This window comes from Capsicum annuum, chromosome 10 (genome assembly GCF_002878395.1).
Source record: "Capsicum annuum cultivar UCD-10X-F1 chromosome 10, UCD10Xv1.1, whole genome shotgun sequence".
NCBI lineage: Eukaryota > Viridiplantae > Streptophyta > Magnoliopsida > Solanales > Solanaceae > Capsicum > Capsicum annuum.
The window spans coordinates 116736574-116746606 of NC_061120.1; positions in this window are offsets into that span (position 1 = coordinate 116736574).

The following is a 10033-nucleotide window of genomic DNA, read 5'->3' on the forward strand; positions in this document are numbered from 1 at the left end:
CAAAATTCAATTATCACACATATTAGTTATCAGTAAACTTAAGTTATCATAATCTCAGATGTAGTTACTATGTATTCATGCATGTATTCTCACATTCATATTAGTTAGTTAGACAGTATTGTTCATGTATATGAACCCTAGGCATTCTTCCTACCTTCCATGAATACCAGTATATTCAAAGTACTAACGTATTTGCGCTATGGTGTCTTATACCATAGGTTTAGAAGCACGAGATCCATAACATAAATAGCATTCCAGTCTTAGTAGTCAGAGATAGCAGTGATTCCTCATATCTTGAGGAAATGATCATTTATTTATTATCTAATTAAGTAATTTATTAGTTGGATTTATTTTGGGACATGTCCCCTCAAATCCTCATTCAGACAGTTCAGTCAGTTAGAGGCTTTCCATACTATCATGTTTAGACTATCATGTTGTTTTGTTTTGTTTTGGGTATTTCGTACCCCATTCAGATGTTATATCTTTCTCAGTTAAGTTACAGTCTTGAACCGTATAACCTTTCAATTAATATTACCACAATCATATAGTATATTATGCAGTATACAGGTACAAATATCAGTCATGGGTTAGCTTATGGTCCTTCGGGATCATGAGCACCATGTAGCATTTCCAGTACCAAATCCGGGGCGTTACAAACTTGTGGTAATACCTTACCATCCACAATAAAGTGGGCAAGTTAAAGTCTCTAATAAGGAGATCAAGTCTATTCTAGCAAAGACTGTGAATGCCACTAGGATTGACTGGACTTAAGTATTTCTTTTGTTTTAACTTTGCTTTTAGTATGTGATTTAAGGTAATGTTTGTTAAAGTGTGTAGGCAATTGTGGACTCAAAAGAAAACTAGAAAATTTCTATTTCCTAGTCCCAATCTATCCCAGCAACTCATATGGTGAGATCATAAGTTGTACGATGAGCTATAGCCACTGGAAAGGAGAAATCCAAATAATGATTTGAGCAATCCCCCCCTGTGACTCTAAAATTTAGCTATAGTGACCCATAAGGTATCATGATTACTCATCACCTTACGTCTTATAGACTGAAGAGGATCACCCATGTAAGTCATTTAACTTGTGCACTACAAATAAAGGATACGACCCATAGCTAGTGGTAATGAGTTGTAGGTTAGGGTGTTACCACTGTGTCAAAAATCATTCCTTACTTTAAATAGTTGATGAGTCTGCAATTTGTGACTCATTTGGCCTAAAAATTGTAAGAAATCAAGTCCTCAATTCCAATTTGAGTTATTCTTAAAAGGAATTGACCATAGGAGTGGAGGGAAAAAATAAAAAATTATGTAGTGTCGATTATGTCTTCAATCATTAGATACTAATTGTGAAAGGAAGATTTATGGTTAGGAAAGAGATATACCAAAACACCCAACTTAGTTAACGAAATGGGAAGATATCATTGGGATTGCTCTTCATATTTATACTTCAAGATTATGTTGGGGATTTATTATGTACCGTGTGTTGACCATCAATGGAGGTTAAATTCTCTAATACAAACAAGTATTAAAAAAGAGATAATTACATGGTTAGATATGGGGGCATTATCCATTCCATCACATATGACATATATATGATCCTAGTTCAATATGTCCCAAAGAAAGGATGAATAATAGTCCTAATAAATATAAGGAGCTTATTCCTATGAGATTGATGATGTAGTGGAGAGAGTGTACTGAATATTTGAAATTGAACTTTAAAGAGAAAAGACCACTTCCATATGTCATTCATGGATCAGATGCTTGATCATTTAGTGGGAAGGTTTGGTATTTTTTCTTAGATGGGTACTCCAATTATAACCAAAATTTCATCACACGTGAGGACCAAGAGAATACTACGTTTACATGTCTATATTGTACTTTCGACTTCAAGGGTATGCCCTTTGGGTTATTTAATGCACCCACCACTTTTTAAAGGTGCGTGTTATAAATCTTTTCAGATATACCGAAGGATACTACAGTGGTCTTCATGGATGGTTTTTCCATTGTGGCTGACACTTTTGAACCACATCTTGAACAATTGGGCGAGGGACTTGAAATATATGATGAAACTAATCCTGTGTTAAATTAGGAAAAGTGATAGTTTATAAAAAGGAAGGGTATTTTATTTGGGAATAAGATTTTGTGTTAAGGTATTAAAGTTAACTAAGAAAAATTTGATGTTATTGAAAAGTTACCCCCTCAATCTTTGTGAAAGCTGTTCAAATCTTTCTTATGCACAATAGTTTATATATGTGTTTCATTAAAGAATTCTCTAAGATCACTCATCCTATGTGTAAGCTTCTTTAAAAGAAAGAAAAATTTATGTTTGATGTTGAATGTGGGAGGGAATTTAATTGCCTTACAGAAAAACTTATGTCAGCTCTTATCATTGTGGCCCATGTTAGCCACTAACGTTTAGATTGATGTATAATACAAGTGGCTTGGCATTGAGTGTGGAATTAGGAAAAGGATAGGAAAAGGTTTTTTATCCTATATATTCTTGTTTAAAGCCCTTGCATGATGCATAATGAAATTATATGATTGTAGAGCAAGAGTTACTTTCCGAAGTGTATGAATTTGAGAATTTTTTTGTATATTTGTTGGTTATGAAAGTCATTACGCACAACAACAATGAAACCATTAGGTATTTAATGACTTAAACGTAAGACAAGCCTCGGTAGATTTCATTGATGTTTCTACATCAAGAGTTTGATTTTAAAGTGAAGGACAGGAAAGGGTATTAATACTAAGTGGCACATCATTTAACTCACCTTGAGTCTAACAAAGCAGAGCGGGGTGAGTTTGATATTGATGAAATATTTCATGGTAAACTTGTAATCCACTCTAAAAGATCATTGAACTATAGTATGAGGACTATGAAGTTTATGTGGTATGTGGTTTGCTTCTGGATGATTTCAATTATTATCAAAGAAGAAGATTCCTCTGAATGAAAAGGTACTAGTGGTATGAAACCTATCTCTTTACGAAGTGTGTGAATATAATATAATATAGGAAGAAATAAGGCCTATTATTGAGGTGTGTTATTCATCCCAGATTATTGGTCACCATGGTGGCGTACATACAATTGCAAAAGTCCTCCAAAGCAGATTTTGTTGGTCAACTTTATATCATGATGTGCATAAGTTAGTGCAAGTCTGTGAGCAATGTCAAAGTAAAGGAGGGATATCAAGAAGACACAAAGTTCTTTACAACCAAGTGTAGATATTGAGTTGCTAGGTGTATTGGGGTTGGACTTCATAGCATCTTTCTTGATCTTGTATCGGAACCACTATAGCTTGGTAGCAGTTGATTATGTTTCTAAATGGGTCAAGGCAATTACATTGAAAAATAATGAAGCTAAGATTATTACCTACTTCATGAAGAAGTACATTTTCACTAGATTTGGGATACCCCATGCTATCATAAGTGACGGGGGTTCTCTTCTTTTATAAACAACCATTTCGTTTGTTGATTATAATATATTGAGTAAAGTATATGGTGGATTCGCCACACCATCCTCACACCAATGGGTATGCAGAAGTGTCCAAATGGGAGATAAAATAAACTTATCAAAAACCATAAATGCGATTAGAATGAATTATACTCAAAAAACATGATGATTATTTATGGGCCTATAGGATTTTTTTCATGACTCAAGACTACCCTCTAGTCGTAAAACGGTGCTTAGAACAACAAGTGATTCCAAATTACCTATGTTATTGGAATAATACATGACCAACTAATTAAAACATCTATAAGAGTTAAACAGATTGAGATAAAGCATAATCACGAGATGAGTTATTTCAATACGTTACTGTTAAATGTTTACAACATTATAATCTGAAAGAAAAGGGAACTGAAACTACAAGAAATTACTCTAACTGACTATCTATTAAGCCTCTACTTAAAATAATTATTGGTAGACGGGACATGACCCCCAACTATCCCAAATCAATACATATCAATCAACATAAAATATTGGAATTACAAACTGATTTGAGTCCCTAAATCAAGAGAACTCAATATCTACTGGTTGGAAGCTGTGATATGCTTGACTAAGATCCTGATCTTAAGCACATGAATCTTCATCACATGAAAAATATTGGCAACAGAATTATACAATTAGTACTTTTGAATGTACTAAGTATGTGAGATATGCATTAGTCATGAAAAACACAAAATCATGCTTTAAAACTAAGGACATAAGCAATTTCTTGAATTATGCATTTGATTCATGTCTATAAAACTATATTAAATTTAAAAAGCCAAATTTTCCTACAGATTCATTATGAAATAATAAAATACACATGTACTAAAATGCAATGATAATCAGGAAAATCATAGTTTAAAAGAAAGTAAAACTAAAATAAGGGTCATGAATGATTACTGATCTTGAAATAATGGGAGATACTATTAACCGACATATAACCATATGAGCTAAAAATAAAGTTCGATGTATAATTCTCATAAAAAAATGGCCCAATATACCTTTATAGGGTATAAAAGTTTGTTTGGCATAGTACCAATAATGAAAGAACATGAACCTATAGTGGACATAGTTTTGGTACTTAGGTATGCTGAACACTTTGTAAAGATCTTCCAGGTCATTTTATTGATTTCAAATAATTTACAATATTTTGAGCCTTTCCAAGGGGCTACATGTCATTTATAAATTACTTGAACTGCTAGTTCAATTATCGAACTATTCTTTTGGATTTTAGGCTTATTTCCCAATTTTGGAGCTTTCCTTGTTAAGGTATAAGTCTCAAACCAAATATCTATGTAAATGTCTTTATATTGAAATTTCAACAACATCACCAGCTTAAAAACATTTATTTTAGGTTTGGGGACCCTTGGTTCATGTCTCGAGGCATTTAGATTCATTTTGTGCTATTATGTAGAATTTAGTTAAAATCAAACTAAGTGTGGGACCCATTTTAATTGAAAAGATCTTGGATGAAATTTTTGATGGTCCTGTTGAGTCTTAAATATTGAATTTTGTATGCTATCATAGTTTACTTGTGCATATAGGGTTCTAAATAATTCCCGAGCACTGGTCGAAGTCTATTTGGTCTTACCAAAAATTTGGTGCCCTAATTTCTCCCTCATTTTGTTGGGGCATTTCCTCCATTTTTGAGATCCTGGAACATTGGAAGGTTTGAAAATTCATCCATTGAAGCTAAGGTAAACTAGTTTAAAACTCGTTGGTCATTTCTCAGTATTTTCCCCATCAAATTCTATCCTTTTTCTTTGTAAATTCCTAGAATTTAAGTCTTGAATTTCTCAAATTTAAGAATTTATTTGGACGCTGATTTGTACTCTATTTGTGCTCATGTTTTGGCACATATTCCTTGTCTTTCTATTGACATCGTGAATTAATCATTTTTTGGAATTTTGTTTCAGGACCCATGGGCCCATTTTAACTCGATTTTGGACCTGGAGTTTAGTATTGCAATATGAATATTGTTTTTCTCCTTTTGAAGTGTAAATTATCATTTTTATAGCAAGATGAATTTTCAAAATTGCAGAGAATACAGAAGATTTATGGATGAGTCAAGAATTACAGTTCAACATCAATGTTGGCTTCGATCTTCTTTTCTCTATGAGATCTTATATAGTATAGATTTCATAATAGGTGGGGATTGTAGGATGGGTTGCTGACTAGTATACCATAAATTAGACTATTTAGGAAATTTGGGATAGAATGGTGACCCAAACCTTAACATAGGATATTTTTTATGACCAAAGAATCCTACTATCCTTGATTACAAGCTTGTGAAGCATGTTTTGATGTTAAGGATCCCATTGGTTTAATATTTCCCATTAGATTTAGTGAATCTAACAATAGTCCCTTAATTAGATCCTTTAATGTCTTTAATTAGATCCTTTAATGTCTTTACGCCCTCATTTATCATAGTTTTGGAGTTATGAGACTTTTTTATGTTAATTATATTTTGTTTGGCTAAGGTCGTGGTTACATTACCAGTTGGACTCCAAGTTAGTATCATATCCTTTTAAAGGACATGATTCTAGTGTATAGATTCTTAGTCGCTTATGGTTGTATTGTTTGGATATTGGATGACATGCATACTTTTAGGCCCATTCACGCTCACTTAGTGGTATGATTCCAATCAAAATCTTGATTTTATTATTGCTTTCTAGAAAGGGCCACTGTTGACTTTAAAATAGATTTCTTCTATAACGGGAGTCATACCTGCTTATTTAAATGATTTATGATCTTTTAGAAATAAATATACTATTTTGAAACTTATTTTGAGATTGTTTAGTTTATTTTTAATCAACTCTCATACAAATACTATTTACTTCAACTTAGAGAGATTTCAACCCTTTCTATACAATTATACAAATTCAGTCTAGAGATTGATCTCGAATAATGAGTTTACAGATTTACACTTTTTAGTCATGGTTTATATTTGTGCATTATATACGTATATACATACATACATACATACATGTAATATATATATTGATTATGATAAAAATTGAAAGTCCTGCTTTACTATTTGGCCATGTATAGGAATATCCTAAGACCCCTATGGGCCCTTTTGATAAATCTTCTAATTGATGAACTGCCAGAACCTTTTAAGCTTAAATTATCATGTGTTTCCATTGATTTAGTGTTAATATCATGCACAATGCTCATTTGAGCATGTAAAGATTCCAAATGAAGATGAGAAAGCCATTCAAGTCAATGGGAAGTAAAATATGGAATAAAAAGAGTCATAATGTTCACATGGACAAGTTGAGAGACCACAGGAACTAAAGAGTAGCCAAAATGTCAAAAAACAATGTCATCTGCACCCATGGTGTGCCCCATCTATGTCTAGGGTATGCCCTACATTCTCTTCATCTGCTATGGATCTGCTCCCCATTTGCTTAGCATGTGTTCAAGTAGATCAAGAGTGTGATACCATCGTTGTAATATTTGGCAATCATGAATTTGGGGCTAAATTAGGGGTTTTCAGCTGGTTTACAAATTATTGAAAATTATTGTACTACTCTTGAGTTAAGAAAACATTAGAGTGAATTAGGGCTTTCTGTTGATGATTTATACAATTAAATCTTTGATTTACCATTTTCTTTATTGTTTATTGATTAATTTGATGGAAATTTTAGTATATCTCTACTTTCTCTCTCTATGTGTAACTAATTCATCTTCTTTGGTTTAGGCTTGAATAGATTCTGATTAGTGCACGAGTTTTGTTTATTTTTCCTCCTAATTAGCTATTTGATATGGATTTTGCATTCATTTGATGTTTTAACTAAGAATTGGGGCTTGTAAACTCCTATTACCTTAAAACCATATCATCCTAGATAAAGCAGATATGGGAGAGGGATGGGCGAGAACAATAACTTGAATTAGTTAATTTAATAGCATCTCTAAGACATAAGTACATTAATTGAGGCCATAGATGGTAAAATTGTTACACTTATGAGGTGTTCTAAAGAAACCAGTTGTTATATTTGGTGTTTTATTGAAAATTTACATGAATACCTCTAGATCTAGCCTACCCATGTCTTCTAGCAATATTTGAAAAAATAATAAAATACATATGCATAAACCTACACCTTGGAAGGTAAAACCCCAAGTTCCATCAACAATTGATTATCTCTAATTATTTCTAGCTTCAAAGTTGTAGTTTTAAAACAACAAAATTGTTAAATCCAAAAACATTCCAATAACCTCCTAGTTGACTTCTAAAACTCTTGAGTATTGACATCCATGTCTTCACTCCATGTGGATTCAACCGCAACCTTTGTTGAATTACTATACTGATGACGACTGCTTAAACTTTAAGAGTGTAGTTTAAGCGTCATCAAATTTTGGCATTGTTTCTCTAAAATGAAAAATAGTTTTCATTCTTACAGTATTTTTAGTCATTTTGTGTTACTGTAGTGTTTTATTTTACATTATTTGTTGTTTTTGTTCTTTGTTTGGTAAGGATAATATTATACGCACTACTATGAGCCAACACGATAGTAATACCTATACTTTTGATGGGCATCTCAAGGAAGAGGATAACCTCAGAGATCTGGGTTGAGCTAGTACTATTCATTTCCACCAGTTAAAGAAAATGGAGTGTTTCTTGTTACTAGCATGATGTGTTATTTACTTCAAATGAAAGGGTTGTTTTGAGGTCAATCACATGAGGACACCAATCAACACATGAAAAATTACATTGATATACATTCTCCATTGACATAGCACACATATCTTAAGAATAAATCCATTTGTTTCTTGACCCATTCTCACTGATAGGAGAAGCACTCTTATGGTCCTGATCTTTGCCCGCGGGATCTATTACTTCATGGTTTGATATCATGGAAGCATTACTTGATAGGTACTTTCCTCCTTCTCAAATGATGAAACTAAGAGATAAAATCATTAATTTTCTCTAACTTAATGGCGAACAATTATATCAGGCTAGGAAGTGATTCAATAATAAGATAATGCAATGACCAAATCATGAGGTCCCGGACAACATGCATCTTCAAATCTTCTATAGGTCATTGGATTAGTTGTATAAGACGCTAGCCGACAATGCTGCTGAAAGATATATTATCAAATAATATTATGGTGTCGCAGCTACTTTAGTAGATCATGTGACCAAGCTAAGTAGAAGTTGGTACTCAAGAGATACTAAGTGGATATGGGGGATCCCTCCACTTCTTTTTTAATTCAAGAACAAAGGAAAAAAGATGAGGAAAGATATCAGAACATGGCTATAGTAGTGACATAATTTGATCTTCTCAAATATGCAACGGAATATACTCTAAATATGATTAACACGGTTGCTTCTAAGAGTTCTATAGCTTATGATGATGAGGAAACAGAGTCTTTTCAAGAGGAAATATTGTTCTTATCGAACCAAATAGGGGGTTCTCACCTGACCTACCAAACGCAAGGTAGGAATCAGGGTTAGAAAGAACAGGATCATGATAGAAATTGGCGTAACAGAGACTGGGCTTAGAGAGATAATTATAGGGATTATAATTGGTACTTACCTCCCCAGAAGTCTGTATTAACTCGATCTCTATTACAGAAATATCTATTGAATTATTTAATCGTGATCTGTATTATAGAAATCTCTATTTAATCCCTGTAATAGAGATCAAGATTAGAGAGATAAGGATAGGTATTATGACTAGTATTTAAGTCCACATGATAGGGACAAGGGTCAAAAGTCATGCTTTATTGACCCCAAGAAGTTCAAAAATAAAGATGTCCTTACTTATATCTTGATACGTGTTGAGGAAATCAATAATATATTGAGAAATTTAAAAGTGATTTCTCATGACTAAATCAAATGATGATATTTCATTCGTCCTCTATCAAGCAAATTAAAACTCAAGGGGGTCAAATAACGGCTCATCTCAATACACGGAAGGGTGGATTGCCTAGTGACATGATTATTAATTAGAATAATGCTCATATCATGGCCATTATCAATAGGAGTGGTCAGACTATTGGTAAAGATGTTATTGATTTTGTTAAATACGCCAATAAAAAGGGAAGTGATGAATAATTAATGAAAATAAAAAGAGTCTAAAGAAGACTAATGATGCGATTTCAAAGACCAATGAGTCCATTGCTGAAAAGCCAATTATAGTTAAAGAAAAGGGTGAAAATGAGGAAGCTCTGAAAGCTGTTGAGAGTAATGCTCCAAAATTAGAGAAAGCAATAATATTTCCTTCGTCTTAAATAAAAATTCTTCCCTTTTTTCCTATAATGACTCAAAAAAAAGGAAGTTGATGAAAAGTTCAATAAATTTCATAAAATTTAGCTACCTATCATTGAATATTTCATTGTTAAAAGCTTTAGAAGAGATGTCTAGGTATGATAAATTCTTGAAGGACACTGTTACAAAGAAATGAGTCATTAATATTGAAACTATATACGTAAACCATAATTTTAGTTCCATAATATTTAGCATAATGGTGGAGAAGAAGGAAGACCAGGGTGCACTCAATATCCCTCTCACTATTAGGATGCATAAGTTTAGAA